Genomic DNA, 16669 nt, shown 5'->3' with positions numbered 1-16669 from the left:
ACTTAGATTTTTATTCCATAAAAAGAGAATCCCCTGTGACGGTGCAATCTCCATGCATGACTTATAACCCGGGCCTAACTCTTTAGTTTATCCCTCTCTTATGTTTTTTTTCCTCTAGTTTCGGGGGTTTATCTATCTTCTATTGTTCTTTTTCCTTTAGTTTTGGGTTACACTAGCAAATGACACAAGATGTGTAGAAAACGATTTCTTATGAAGTTGACGTTACCACATTGAGGACACGAAATATCTGCAGCTTCATTTTCCTCAGTTGGCGATGGTGAATGTGGTCTTTTCCGACTCGACTTTTTAGCTGAGTTAATGACCTGAACAAGTAACAGACAAAAGAATTATAGAAAATAGAAAGGAAAAAAAATAGAAAAACGAGTATTTGAAAGTGAAAACAAAACTATTGAGGTGCCTCGGTAAGCACCATTACGAAAATTCAGTACTACAGCAAGAATCAGACAATATGTGCGATGACCAAGTATGTTGTGTGTTGCTGGATATTGGAAATTAAACAAGCAAGGAAGATTCAGACGTTTGTTAAAATATGTAAAGAAAATGCTAGAAAAATATAAATAATAAACATGACTCATAAAAAGCTAGAAGAACTAAAAATATGTAAACAAGAGGGACAACACAGACCAAAAACAAAGATGTCAAGAAGTAACTAAAAAGTGCATGTCATCTTCAATAGTTTTTATGCATACAAGGGCTAGGTTAATTTTTCAAAGGCTTAAAACCGAACAATAGTGGTGCTAAATACGTTAGAACTCATTGCCGCGATGAACACCAAATATAGAGTAAAGGCTACCTTTATGTCATCTTCCACTTCCTCTTCGTCATCCTCATCCTCAGCCTCATCGTCCTCATCATCTTTTGCAAGTCCCTCTTCCTCTATGTCATCTTCCTCTTCCTTTTCGTCATCCACATCCCCATCCCCATCCTCATCATCATCATCATCATCATCTTTTGTAACTCCCTCTATGTAATAATCATCCGAGCCAATTGGAACCAAGCTTTCAAAATAATTGTCGCTCTCACACCAATGCATTGGTATTGAAATATTTGATTCTCTGAGAGTACCACGCTCTGGGTTATATATGAGTAGCATACCAGATGTGGCGAAAAGAATCTCAGCGTTCCTGATAGACAACACAAGCCTTATAAAATGATTATAATCATCCAAAAAAATCTAGACAAGTCTTTTTTACATTCAAAAAAAGCTCATGGCTAATGACATAGCGTTTCTTCCAAGATTTTTGAACTCCATATTCCTGCATCATCCATATCTCAATGCCAACGTCTACAGCATTAGTAAGTACACAAAGGCACCCGTCCAACAAACCCACACTTCTAAGAAAATGGTTACTCTCCAGGGATTCGTTTGGTAGATGTATTCCTTCGAAGTTCTCGTCACTAATATTGAACGAAACTACCACCTTAGACACATTTTCCCCACAGGTTTCGCCTAACCAGTGAAAGTTTCCATCAACAAGTACTCCAGGTACTCTATGATAGGGAAACTTATAAGGGATGGGCTGGTGAATAGATTTCCACAAATTTGTTCCTAACGTATAAATGTCTACCCAAAGAACCTTAACCCCATCCTCCTCCTCCTCCTCCTCCTCCTCCACCTCCTCCTCCACAACTTTTACCATCTTGTAATCGTCAATTTTATAATCATACCCGAATGCACAAATGACAATTTGTTCTCCATCGTAGATTTCACAATGTGGTGACTGAGGTAATAGCTTGATTTCTTGTTACTGGATTCCAAATACGAATGATGTCTCGAGGATTACAATCGAGATCCGTTGCAGCATAGCCCAAGGCAACTAAACCATTACAAGACCCCAGTAAGGAAACACCGTCATGTCTATCACCAAGGCTAAAAGGGTAATCTACTTCAACAGCATCATCCTCATCATCAAATTCACTATCATGACTTATGGTAATATGGTGTGTATTGCACTAACTTCGTCTTGGCTTCTAAGCATAAGATGAGCTTTGTTTTTCTGAAGAGTAAGATTAAGATGCTTTTTGATAAAACCAGGATCAGAAATCAGACCTAACCAAGTCCTGCATACACACTTACAGGCATAAGTTGATCTTGCTTCTACCCTTAAGAGGATTTGAAGGTATATCTCTTCTTGACGGATGGACGTTTCTTTGATCTTCTTGTTCATCATCCTGACAGAGCAGAGGAAGAGGAGGTTAGGGAAGAAAACCCTAAGTCTAGACGACAGAAGTGAAGGCGTTAAAACTTTGGAAACTAAAACAAACAGAAAGAGATGGAACGAAGATATCAGAGACTTTTGGAGTCCGAAATATATATATAATATATAATTTTAATAAAACACCGTACTTTCAATTTACAGTTTAAGAAAATGTTACCGTTTTTTTCAAAATTTATAAAGTGCCAAAGGCTGGTATGTATTCCGTCAGTTCCCACCAAGCCGGTCCATAATAGTTGAACAAGTCAAGAAAGTGTGTCAACATTACTTATTTACCCTTCACAATCCTTAAAGACTTGCAACCATTAATAAAGAAGAAGAAGAAGAAAATCCGATCTCATTCATATCCATTAGCCGCTATTCGCTTAGGTTTTAACGATGAACCAAACAATTTTACCTGAAAGAGAGGAGAAAAGCAGCAGATGCTGCTGTTATTGCCGAGAAACTAGATCGAGTAATAGACAGAGAAATTGAGAGATGGAAATCGAGCAGAAATTGAAGATGGGTCTGAGAATTAGATCTGTTGAGATTGTGAAGGTTCAAATTGAGGATTTGTTATGAAATTGGAGGTGTTCTTGGTGATTCAGTTGAATATTTGGAGTTGATGTTGTTGTCGATCTCTAGAAATGGAATATGAAGAAGAATTGGTGGGGTATGGTGATGAAATTGAACTGAGCTACAGCCGTGGATGATTGAGAACTAATTGAACATTGGGTTTGATTTTCCGACAGAGATCAAGATATTGATCTGATGGATGTTGTGATGATTAATGTGGGTTTGAATCAAATCGAGAATTGGTTAGGATTTGGTGATGAAGGAAGAACACTGACGAGATGGTGTCAAAATTAGGTATGTCAAAAAAAAAAATCTTAAAATTTTGGGAAAGAATTTTAAGGTTTGTCAAAATTAGGTTTAATTCATAGAATTTAGGCTGTTTTAAGAATAGGGTCTAGCTTGATTTTCATTTTATTTTTTCATTTTCGTATTTTAGTTAATAGGGTTTGTAATTGTTTTTTACTGTGAATCGTAAACAACAAAGGAGATTGTTTTGATTATGATGGTGTTAAAGACTGCGGGCATTCAACTCAAAACCAATTGGCGATGAGTGGAGCGGCCCTTCCATATTATATTTTAAGTTAATTAAGCGAATTATAGCGATGTGGGATTATTGCCCTTTCACACGCCCCCGCACGTGTAAGGCCAGTCACTGGGCCTCACACGTGGACCTACGTACGAGTTACCAGTCCATCGGTAACAAGTACACACAGGTGAGTGACTAAATCAGGGGGTAACACCTCGGCCAGTATAGGCACTGTCCTACACCCCGGGTGTACAAGTGACAAAATCGGTTAAACACTTCGGCCAGTAACTCGTCCTACACCCGGCATACGCAGGTCTAGGTCTGGGGCTTAGCTCTGATACCATGTTAAACTCTGCGGGCATCCAACTCAAAACCAATTGGCAATGAGTGGAGAGGCCCTAATAGATTATAAACTTCAGGATCTTAAATAACCCAACCATGTGGGACTAATAATCTCAACACACCCCCTCACGTGTAGCCTTGGCGGGTCTTACAAACACGTAGACAATTAAATCGAGTTACAGTTGCATCAGAAGAATAACGGACCAAATCTTGCCTTTCTGCAATATCTGACATGTCTTGCTGGGGCCCATATGAGACAAAACCATCTTCTAAAGTAACTAATGATCCGTCTGTGACCTTTGGAATTCTGTCACTTGCTGTGACTATTGGACTTCTAGCACTACTAGACAAATCCAGTACCTCATTAAATGGAGTAGTAGTTCTGTCACTACTAGACAAATCTCGTGTCTTACTGCCTGGTACAGTAGTTCCCTCACTATGAGACGGATCCCGCACAACATTTCTTTCACTGCCTGGAACAGTTGTGTCGTCACTGCCGGACAACGTCTGTTCTTTACTTCCTGGACCAATTGTACAGTCACCGGACAACATCTGTACATTACTGCCTGGAGTTGTTGTACTGTCACTAGCTGCGGATTCATGTCCGGCTGTATCGGACAATTTCTGTCCGCTTGTACCTGAAGAACTACCCGGATTAGAAGTACCGTCAGAAAACAATAAGAACTTGTTTGTTTGCAGCTGACTCGGCGTCTGAATCTGAGTCAACCCCTGACTCGGACCGAGTCAGCAGTCAGACCGTTTGTTTTCCATTTTGAGTCAGATCTGACTCGACCTTTGACTCAGACATAACCCCTGACTCGGACTCATTTGAGTCAGGTAACAAAATACCCCTGACTCGGACTCATTTGAGTCAGGTAACAAAATACCCCTGACTCATGGGACCAAACCACTGACTCACTTATTTCCGAGTCAGATGAGTCAGATCTGACTCAAAACAAACATATCGACTCAGATCCAGATGAGTCAGGTGATTTCACTCAGATCCAGATGATTCAGATCCAGACGACTCAGATGAGTCAGGAGTAAACAAACATGGTGTAAGTCTGGTTGTTCTCCAGAGATTTCTAACCTTCTATCCAATTCAATTTGGGATTCTTCATTATTATTATCCAAAGGAACAACATGATAAGGAAATTTATCTCCAAAGAAAACTACATCACGACCACGAGACACAAAAAATTGTTTGGTTTCCAAATCAAACGAGTGCCAACCCTTTTTTCCAAAAGGATAACCAACAAATATGCAACGTCGACTTCGTGGATTAAACTTGTTACGATCACGTGGGACAATACTTGCATAGCACAAACATCCAAATACTCGAATATGAGTATAAATAGGTGGCTTTCTATGTAACATTTCATAAGGAGTTTTCCCATCGAGCAAGGTAGTAGGCGTGCGATTAATAATATGAGCAGCGGTTAGAATGCACTCACCCAAAACCGAAGAGGTAAATTTTCTTGAAATCGCAAAGCACGTGCTACATTCAATATATGACGATGTTTTCGCTCCACTCGCCCATTTTGCTGTGGCGTATCTACACATGAAGTTTGAAATTATATTCCTTGTTCAGAAAAAAATGGAATCAATGGACGAAATTCAGTACCGTTATCACTGCGAACTTTCTTAACATGTCTATCAAATTGTGTCTTAGCCATAGCACAAAAACCCTGAAAATTTTTCACCACCTCAGTTATATGTTCCATCAAATAAACCCAGACACAACGAGAATGATCATCAACAATAGTAAGAAAATAATGTGCATCACAAGAAGATGATGTACGATACGGACCCCATACATCACAATGAACTAAACTGAAGATGTCATTTGCTTTATTCTCACTTATAGGAGAACTAGCACGTGTTTGTTTAGCTTTAAAACAAGTATTACATGGTTCATTGAGAAACTTCTGACAATCAACTTTATGCATACCAGGAAGCAAAGAAATAATCTTATTAGAAGGATGACCTAAACGCTTATGCCATAAGTAATAATTTTCACCAATAGTAACTCGATGTGCCATAATATGCGCCCCACTGTGGAAGATATAAACCCCATCTCGTTCCTCACCAACACCAATCAACGTCCTCGTAGTGCGGTCATGTATCACACACAACTTATCAGTCAAAGTGACAATACATTTCAGATCTTTAATTAAACACAATAATGAAATCAAATTGCAATGAAGATCAAGGACATATAAAACACGATATAATCTCATATTTTTTCCAAACACCACAGTGCCTTCACATGAAGCAGCTGTGTACGCGCCGCTTGGAAGTTTTACGGAAGAAAAACCTATTTGATATGTTTTTCAAAAGAACTCTTTACTCCATGTCATATGTCTTGAAGCCCCTGTATCAAGTATCCATTTCCTAGAAAATTTTTCATTCGAGCCCTCCTTATTTGAAGAATTAAACATATTCACAATAGCTTCCCACTGTGCATCAGTGAGTGTATTAGCAAGTGGTAGTCGATCTTGTGAAGAAAGATAGCTTCCAGTTGAATTTGCATCAGTATTCATAAGTGTCGTATTAACAACGACTTGTTCATCTTGTTCATAATTATCACTATTCAATTTCACTGGAGAAATCATCATACCCGTATAATTTGAAATCGAATCAATTTTAGGTTTATTTCAAATCTAACTCAGATGCCATGAAACGACAAGGTAGAGAATTGAAGTTTTGTTATTATCAAAATCTTGGATTACAATTATGTTCTTCGAAAGCTAAATAGATAGATATTCTAATACATATTGATTAGCATATTTACACAAAATAATATTATTCCTCACTTAACTTATTATGTAACCATAAATATAAATATATGCGTATCTCCAATAATATACATATATATGCATATCTCCAATAGATGGTTTTCGTGATGAAGCAGTATTTGTGGCTGATACTGGTGGTGATGCCACTACGGGAAAAATATACATCTACAACTGGAGATTTACAACTCTTAGCTAAACATCGTAGAAAGTCATATGTTTTACAACTGGTTTCAAAGGAAGAGTTGTCGTATATCATCACTGCCAACCTTTAGGAAACAAGGGGTTGCGCTAAGAAAACAAACGACAACTCCTTAAGCAAAAACGTTGTGACGACATTTAGCTATAACAACTCTGTTCCATAAAGGTAATGACTAAGCCTATCACAATTTTCACAAGAGTTGTTGAAGAACACCAAAATATGATGATGAAAAATAGTGTTAGAGGGGAGATTCGAACATGAACCTACTGCATGGAAGTCTGGCTCATCAACCATCCTTACAGTTCACAAGTTTTGTTTTTTTTTCTTTTTTTTAATAAAAACGTATAACAACACTTATAAGTGTTGTTGAAGTAAAAATATAGAAGTTGGAAAAAATGAGATTAGAAGGGAGATTCGAACATGAATCTACTGCATGGAAGTCTAGCTCATCAACCATCCTTATCTTTCACAAGTTTTGGTTGTTTTTTTTTCTTAATAAAAATGCATAACAACACTTATAAGTGTTGTTGAAGTAAAAATATAGAACGTTGGCAGATATGAGGATGGGGGGATTTGATCCTCAGCCTCCTACATGAAAGTCTACACCACTAACCATTCCTACACTATCACAAGTTCTGTCAAGTTTGTGGTTCTCGGAGTGTGGTTTGCATACAATATGCAGAAATACGGTTTTTTTAAGGTTTCGTAGAATATTCTGAAGGAATCTTACCTGTAAATTGATGGATTCGTCGTTCTTACCAAGTTTCTGACTTAGAGTAGTCAAGTCGCAGCCAGGTTTCGATCTCCGAGCCTGGTTTGCATGAAATATTCATAAATAGGGTTTTTTTTAAGGTTTCATAGAATATTCCGAAAGAATATTGCCTGTAAATGAATTGGTCGTTCGTAACAAGTTTCTGACTTAGAGTAGTCCACTCCTGGCCAAGTTTCGATCTCGGAGCCTGGTATGCATACAATATGCAGAAATATGGTTTGTTTAAAGTTTCGTAGAATATTTCGAAGGAATATTATCTGTAAATGGATGAATTCGGCGTTCTTACCAAGTTTTCGACTTAGAGTAGTCCACTCACGGCCAGGTTTCGATCTCGGAGCCTGATTTGCATACAATATGGAGAAATAGGGTTTGTTTAAGGTTTTGTAGAATATTCCGAAGGTATCTTACCTGTAAATTGATGGATTCGTCGTTCTTACCAAGTTTCTGACTTAGAGTAGTCAACTCGCAGCCAGGTTTCGATCTCCGATCTTGGTTTGCATGCAATATTCATAAATTGGTTTTTTTTTAAGGTTTCGTAGAATATTCCGAAAGAATATTCCCTGTAAATGAATTGGTCGTTCGTAACAAGTTTCTGACTTAGAGTAGTCCAATCCTGGCCAGGTTTCGATCTCGGAGCCTGGTATGCATACAATATGCAGAAATATGGTTTGTTTAAGGTTTCGTAGAATATTCCGAAGGAATATTATCTGTAAATGGATGAATTCGTCGTTCTTACCAAGTTTCCGACTTAGAGTAGTCCACTCACGGCCAGGTTTCGATCTCGGAGCCCGGTTTGCATACAATATGGAGAAATAGGGTTTGTTTAAGGTTTCGAAGAGTATTCAGAAGGTATCTTACCTGTAAATTGATGGATTCGTCGTTCTTACCAAGTTTCTGACTTAGAGTAGTCAACTCGCAGCCAGGTTTCGATCTCCGAGCCTGGTTTGCATGCAATTTTCATAAATAGGGTTTTTTTAAAGTTTTCGTAGAATATTACGAAAGAATATTACCTGTAAATGAATTGGTCGTTCGTAACAAGTTTCTGACTTAGAGTAGTCCACTCCTGGACAGGTTTCGATCTCGGAGCCTGGTATGCATACAATATGCAGAAATATGGTTTGTTTAAGGTTTGGTAGAATATTCCGAAGGAATATTATCAGTAAATGGATGAGTTCGTCATTCTTACCAATTTTCTTACTTATAGTAATCTACTTCCGGCCAGGTTTCGATCTCGGAGTCTGGTTTGCATACAATGTGCAGAAATACGGTTTGTTTAAGGTTTCGTAGAATATTCCGAAGGAATCTTACCTGTAAATTGATGGATTCGTCGTTCTTACCAAGTTTCTGACTTAGAGTTGTCCACTCCCAGCCAGGTTTCGATCTCGGATCCTGGTTTGCATACATTATGCAGAAATAGGGTTTATTTAAGGTTTCGTAGAATATTCCGAAGGAATCTTACCTGTAAATCGATGGATTCATCGTTCTTACCAAGTTTCTGACTTAGAGTAGTCCACTCGCTGCCAGGTTTCGATCTCGGAGTCTGGTTTGCATCCAATGTGCAGAAATAGGGTTTGTTTAAGGTTTCGTAGAATATTCCGAAGGAATCTTACCTGTAAATGGATGGATTCATCGTTCTTACCAAGGTTTTTGTGTGTTTAAGGTTTCGTAGAATATTTCCATGGAATCTTACCAGTAAATGGTTGGATTCATCGTTTTTGTGGACTTTCAGACTTCTTGTTCATAGTTTGTAAGTCGTTATACCGAACTTGAAGTTTGGATCGACACTGAGCTTCATATTCATCAATTTCGATGATGTATCATGCTAATTTTGAAGTCAGAACCCTCTCAGAGCTTCGTGGTTCATAGATTATAGGCCATTATACCAAGTTTGAAGTTCGAATCGACATTGAGCTTCATATTTATCGATTTTGATGATGTATCATGCTAAGTTTGAAGTCAGAACCCTCTCAGAGCTTCATGGTTCATAGTTTGTATATCGTTATACCACATTTGAAGTTTGAATCGACATTGAGCTTCATATTTATCGATTTCGATGATATATCATGCTATTAATGTGAACTAAAGCTACTTCATGAAATGTATGACTAGTTAAAATTACTTCATGACCTATGTAACTAGTCGAAATTAAAACCGGAAGCACAAAGAGAAAGCACAAAAGCACAAAGAAACACACCAATTATCGGATTGATTTCTTATTTTTCAACTTTATTCTTATACATTTTTTGGATTTTTTTATATCAAAATGTCGATAAGAATGTGCTACATTTATTCATATTTTTTTTGGATTTTTTTCGTGTCGAAGGTTGATAATCAAACCGAATACATGAGCTCGTATTAGCACAAAATGAAACACATACTTCTCAATCCGCATGAGCATCCTAAATACAATCTCAACCGTCAAGATCTTTTCTTAATCCGTATGAGCATCTCAAATACAATCTCAACCGTCCATCATTTTCATTCGGATTCACTCTTTTCTTCTTTCTTTTTTTTTTCCGAAGCATAACCCTCCTTCAACCACTCGAACCCAATTCCTATCTGTTTTTCTTTCTTTTTTTATATCAAGATGAAGAACTCAGGGAGGAGATGGAAATCGAAATGAGGGTTTCTGAGCTTCAACTGAAAACAGAGATGGGTTCGATTGATTCCCTCAGATAGATAGAAGATGGTACCCTAAGAAAACTCTATCGATTTCCCTCTCTCGTCTTCTTCCTCCTTCTTCTTCTTCACAGCGACCCTGCCATGTCCGCCACCACCTGCTCCGCCACCAACTCATCAACCACCACCATAATCACCACGTACACCTCTCCACACCCATCATCACATACCCCTTCTCTTAGCTGTCTACTTTTCCATTTTTACACGGCTCTCTGAAACCCTAGGCGTGTAAAAATGGTAAAATAGGTTAACCTAAAGACGCAAATTGGAAGCAACAGGAGATGTAGGAGACGCACAAGAGGGATGGGTCGAAATCAAAATCAAATTTCAGAGAGTTGGTATGATTTAATTTCGATTTAGGTGAAACCCTAATTTTTGGGGATTTTGATATTTTGATGTTGCATGTATAAATAGGTGTTAAGGGTTGTAAAATTCCCGATACCTGGACTAGCCAGTGTGTCAATTAGGATTAGTTTTAAGTTTTATTCATGTTTGAATGTCAATTTTCATTCAGTGTTTAGTTCTTAGGTTTTGTTTAAACTCTAATGTCTTTAATTCAATATCAGTTTCATGTGAGTGTATTGTTCATGTCCTGTTTGTGTTAAATTCCATGTTTGTAATGTTGATTAACATGATCCTGTTTTTAAACATGTTCTAAATTCACCACTAGGGTGAGAAGACCCTTAAGCCATGTTGGTTAGCCTTTAGGTTGATTCTTGTAGAACTCAAAATAGTCTAGGCTAGATAAATTCCTAAAAGCCTCACTGACTTGTGATTAGTGGTGCTGTAAAAATACCACTAATGCTAGGGGTTAGTGGTAGCTCTAAGGGATTAACCAGCCATATTAGTTAGAGTCCTAGAAACCTAAATGACCTGTGATGGTTTATGCTTTAATCAGATAGGCAATGCTAGGGGTTAATCTAAGGATTTTAGGTTAGATAAATTGCCACATGAATTTCCCTGGCCAAGTGACTAGCTTGAACTAGACCCTCTTGACCATTAGGGACAAGGATTTAACCTAGGCAAACTAGCTAGGTGAAAGAGAACTCTTAACCCTAGAATCATACCTCATTCACAACTCCCATCTTCTTTCTTTTTCATGTTCTGTTTTTGTTAGTTGTTAGGTTTTGTTAGCTTACTCCCAACTTCATTGTTGTTCATGTTCTTTCAAAAAAAGTATGTTCTCTTTAAGGTTCCATGATTAGTTCTGATTTTAATGATTAGTTAGTGTTTAATGATAGTTTGTTGTTAATGATTAGATTGCATTTAGTATTAGTTAGAGTTTAATGTTATGTTAACTTTCATGTTAGGATTTTGTTAATGATTGTTTGTTGTTAATGTTACTGAATGTCAACTGATAGTGCATGACTTTTCACAAAATCTCAAGGATGTGGTGCAGCAGCAACAAGTAACAACTTCTGTAACGGAAAGATTATTGGTGCACAACATTTTGCAGAAGCTGCTGTTGCTTAAATGGTTTTTTCCGTAAACTAAGCATCTCCTCTTGATGGTGATGGGAACGAAAGGTTTGTGTTTGCCTGGGATTCTCATCACTGATACCAGCAAGTCAATGGTGAGCAGTTACACGATTCCAAATTCGAATCAGCACAGTTGCATACTAGGGTGGATGTTCTCATATACATCTTAATCTTTTTAGAGTGTGTTTTGGAAACTCCACTTTTGTAACAAACATCTATATCACTGCCATTTTTTGAATGTGTGTTTAAGACTAGCAGGTTAACTTGAATGAATGTAAATGTGTTACACTGGTACGTTAATGCGAATGTGAATTATTTTCGGCAATTCGGTTTCGGCCCTAATTTTTTTTTTCGAAATAGTATTATGCACACAACTCCAAACAAAAGTTGTATTTTCGTATTCATCTACTGAAAACAGAAGTTGTTACTTTAAATATTACAATCCTTAAGGGTGTTGTGTTAAGCATTATGACTATACTGGTAATTGTGGTTGCATATGTTTCTACGATATGCTACTTATGTTGTCCACGATTGTTCTACAATACAAGCAAGAGTTGTGTTAGGTTATCAAAAAAAATCGAAAAAGAATCACAACATTGACAAACTATTGTCGAACCATGAATCACATCACCCTTTACAACATTTGTCAATCATTGTAGAAAAACTTGGACTTTCTACAATACCCCCGTTCCACAATGCATGAAATGGAGTTGTCGTAGGGATACTGCAACTCTTATCTTGTGTCGTCAATGATGATTTTTCCCGTAGTGTGCCATGAGAACTTGTCGCTGCTGTTTGCAAGGGAGTGTGGTGTTGTTGGTAATGAAGCTACAGAATGAATTTGATTCAGTGCAATACTTATGCGACAGTAGCGAAATACTCTGACTTCTTAACATAAGCTCCAGAGCAGAAGAAGGTTCAAATCCGAGAACCTGTTGTTCGTTTTGTAACTTGGCTAAATTCCCAAGCTTTGGTGATATTTCTCCACTGACTGAGTTCATTCCGACTTAGATTAACCACAGTCCGCAACTCCACTAGATATCTAATCTGATAAAGAAGGGATCCATTTAACTTGTTATCACTGATTTTCAAGGACATTAATTCGTGGCAGTCCTCGATTTCGCATGGTTTAGGTCCACTAAGGTTATTCATGGACAAATCCACATCACGATGGTATGATAAATTTCCAATCTCTATGAGCATCCCAGAGAAATTTATGGATGATCTCGACATAGTCTGTATGCTACTGAATTTGGGCAGTGAGAAGACGGCAGAGACGAACTTGATGTTGTTGATGCTGGATGAGCTCGACGTGGTCTTTCTGTTTGATGAAATGATCCAAAGAAGACACAACTATAGTGAGATGATTCAAGGGTTTGTAAATGTCTTTTACTAAGCTGAACTACCGCCACCTATGCACTAACGGATGTTAATTGTTGTTTGAAAAAAAACTGGATGGAAAAGATCAAATGTGTGGCACTAAATAAATTCTGAAAAAAACAATGGCACTTTCTTAAACATGAAATTTAAAGTGTGGCACTTTATTAAAATCCCCATAAAAATTTTTCTATATAACACAAGTATTCCCGAAATAGAACAAAGACTACTAGGAAGACTAAACTACTGAGTTATGCTGTGACGAGGTCACCCTCGTGACAGCTTCTATAAGGTTGCACCTTTTAGCCTTTAGATATTTCATCTTAGATGTTTTCAAGATAATATTTAAGTAATTAACTTATTTTTTTTAATTTTAAATTTTGCTATACCCCTAATTTAATTTATTTCTTCCACCAAAAATGGTATTTCGTTCTTTCTGGTTTCCTAAACCTAGAACCCTAGGTTCTTTATTTTTTTTTCTCCAAATCAAAGAATTGATTACGTTTGATGATAATAGATTTCGAGTAACTAATAATGCTCAAGAAACGTATGAAGACAATTAGCTTTCTTCTTATTATTAGATGTTAATTAAACTTTGTCCATCAAACGTAACAAGATAGCATCCTCGCATGGAGGTAGATCAGAGAAGAGGGTCGCTAAGAAAATTATTGTGGCGCTTTTTTGTTTTCTCATTTTATTGATAGCTTAACGATACAAATAGAAAAGTTTATTATGGTTTTGCTACTCTAAGAAGATTGGCTCTATTAAAATTAGACCTTAGAGTTTGAATTCCACTGGACAAAAAATTAAGTTGTTGTTACCATATTTTTTATGCACTCTCATCTCATGCCTCTAATACTAGAATGATGCGTCTCTCTATTCAATAGTGCTGGAGTTACCAATTTGTTGAAACACCATTCAAGGAAATTAATGAACAAAGTTCCTGAGAGTTTTCCATTAATGATGGATTATGGTAGGTTCATTTTCACTCCTTTGTATCTAGTTTCTCAACCAATCGTCATCAAATATAATCAATTTTCGATTCTTCTTCTATGATGGAGAAAAATAAAGAACATACGCTTCTAGGGATAAGAAAATAGAATGAAAAAATTGGAGACTTGTTATGATAGTGAGATTAGGTTGAATTTAATATATAATTTAAGCACGAATTGTTGGCCTCACATTAAAAGTTAGGCCAAAAGCTTGAATTCTAGAGCTCGTGGCCCCCTACCAATAAGAACCGAGGGTTAATAATATATTTTTCAATTTTTCATGCGCAGCAAACTCCTTATGTGGAGATTACTCACCTTATATTTTCTGTTATCCCATTACTTCTCCACCGTCTATTATCTAATCTCGAAGCCCTAATTCTCTCTTCTCTCTTAATTCTCTGAAAAACATGGTAAAATATTATGAGAAATAAATAGAAGGCGGAAGATCAGCTTAGCTATCTGTTTATCGATATCAGGCAAGAACAATATTATCTTCTTTGGTTTACTATTGGTTTCGATTTCCAGTAAATTATTACGGAAGCTTTTTAGGTTTGTGATTTAGTTGCTTAATAATTGGATCTTTTTGTTTAGGTTAAACCTCTGCAACTAGAATTTCTAATTCTGAGATGGCGGGGAATGACTACCAGGACCTAAAGAGAGGAGGGGGGCAAGAAGACATGTTTTCGATAAAACTATCTGAGAAAAGAAAAGAAAATTAGGAGAGATGAAATCCAGGTTGCTAAGTATTTTATTGAAAAGAAAGATAGTTGTCGCTAACACAGTGTTTCTATAGTTCTGATAAATGACTTCTTATGCAGCCATATTTATTTATTTTTTTCGCGATGTTTTGTTGGCAGATATAACTAAGTAAGTTCAACTATGCTTGAGCTGTGGAGTCCAGTGGCGTTGTTTTTGGGCGATTATGGACTTCGGGCGCGTAATTTGTCTATACAAACGGGTGAGGCATCTTTTTATTAGGGAAAAATCTTTTGATTCAATTCGATTGTTATTTACAGTTTGGTGATATTGCTCGTTAGTTCTATATTATTAGAGAGATAGGTAGTCAGCTCTTACTGTTTGATTGCATCAGTAACGATAGACTGTCGTTTGGGATATTTCCATAATTGTATTGTTAATTAGGAGAGTGTTAGATGAATGTGGCTCACTTTTAACGCAACATCATGATCTACGTTCTGTAATGCCTTCCAGCTCACCAAATAATAGTGTAGTGAAGTGGTTATTGACATTGAGATGAATATTACTGGACAGAAATGGTTCTCTTTTAGGGTTGGGATTTTTTATGGCCTTGATAGCAAAATGGAAGTCGAGTTTGGATGTTGTTAATTATTATGAGTTCGATGGTATTAACAGTGACCTCTTTCTGTTAACTGTGGTTAGTGTTTGGTTTTATAATTGGCTTGAAAGGATCCTAAAAGATAAAGCTCAATTACTGCAAATGATGTTAAGATTAAAGCGGAAGGTAATCTTCTCATCAGGTTTACCTCCCAAAATTTTCAATGTAATCTTCTCATCGTGTTTACTGCAAATGATACTACGATTAAACAACCAACTGCAAGTATCGTAGATTCTTATATAAAAATGGCAACGAACAAAAATATGCTAATAAATGCTTTGGTCAATGAATCGTGGGATGGCATGCAGGAGTTTTTTTTAGAGTAGTTTAAGAACCATTCTTTGCGGTAATTTCATATATGTGAAGTTTATAACATGAAAATATCATCTCTGGAGCTCCTTTGTTAGGTCATAAGTATGCATAATTAAGTTTTTGTTATGATATATTTTATTGGTTTGGTAGCTTAAGTTAAGTCGCACCACAAGAGTTCTGATTACCTTTGAGCTAATATTTTCTTAATTTTTTGATTAGGGAGGATAGCAACACATGACCATAGCCATTTGTAAGGATGGGTATCCATGTCTATCCTGATTGTGTGGTTCCCCTAAGCTATAAACCCCTATTCAGAAAGGTAATTGAGGTGCTTTTTGAATTCTTCCTCCTGGCCTCTGTTTACCCATAACCATGTATAGCCACCATATCCGTTCTTGCTATCTATAAAAGTTCATGAGTTTTTGCGCCCATGTTTGTTTGCATTGAGTAATATACATTGCTTTACCACTTTTTCACTGCCATCTCAAGGTCATAAATTTTCGGTTACAATTGTGATTTTCTTGCAAAAGTCACATGATTTTTTTTTCTTTTATTTCAGGTTATTGTTTAGGCTCCAACAAGGTAGAGGGCCATTAAGCATATGAAGAAGGATCTCAATGGCACCGTAATTACAGGTGAACAGTCTCTTCCTTGAGTCAAATTCTGTCATATCAAAATGTTAATTCAGTTGATGATCCGGTTGTGGTCTCCTTTTAGTTTTCTTGATTTTTTTTTTTTTGATATTTTCAAAATTGTCATCCTTTTTCAGGGGTTCCGACAATCACTGGATTATACAAACTAATTTTGGAGACTGGGGTATTAATGCTCTTTAAGACAAATATGAACCAAAAAGTAAACCTAATTGTTTTCCAGAAACCTAAAAGGGTTTCCACTTTGTATAACAAGACTTTAAAAATGGCAAAGTTGATACTGCATTCATACTGAAGCATGAATAAGAGTTGGTTGTTGTAAGATGCCAGAGCTTATCGTTTGGGCGCTTATATTTTTTTTTCTGTTTTTTGTTATTTTATCTTGATACTTCTCACTT

The 16669-nt window shown here is 36.8% G+C and overlaps 1 long non-coding RNA gene across 2 annotated transcripts; it reads left to right on the top strand.

Moving 5' to 3' along the window:
* The first annotated feature begins 14585 nt into the window (after positions 1 to 14585).
* LOC113273575 lies at positions 14586 to 16669 on the top strand. 2 transcript variants are annotated; one of them, XR_003322489.1, is made up of 5 exons: positions 14586 to 14690; positions 14813 to 14913; positions 15841 to 15940; positions 16181 to 16256; positions 16391 to 16669. It is a non-coding gene; the product is annotated as an uncharacterized LOC113273575 (long non-coding RNA). The 2 variants fall into 2 exon arrangements; XR_003322490.1 differs by lacking the exon at positions 15841 to 15940.

This window comes from Papaver somniferum, chromosome 4, assembly GCF_003573695.1.
Source record: "Papaver somniferum cultivar HN1 chromosome 4, ASM357369v1, whole genome shotgun sequence".
Taxonomy (NCBI): Eukaryota; Viridiplantae; Streptophyta; class Magnoliopsida; order Ranunculales; family Papaveraceae; genus Papaver; species Papaver somniferum.
The sequence above is the reverse complement of the archived record's forward strand: the minus strand, read 5'-3'. Positions and strand labels throughout refer to the sequence as shown.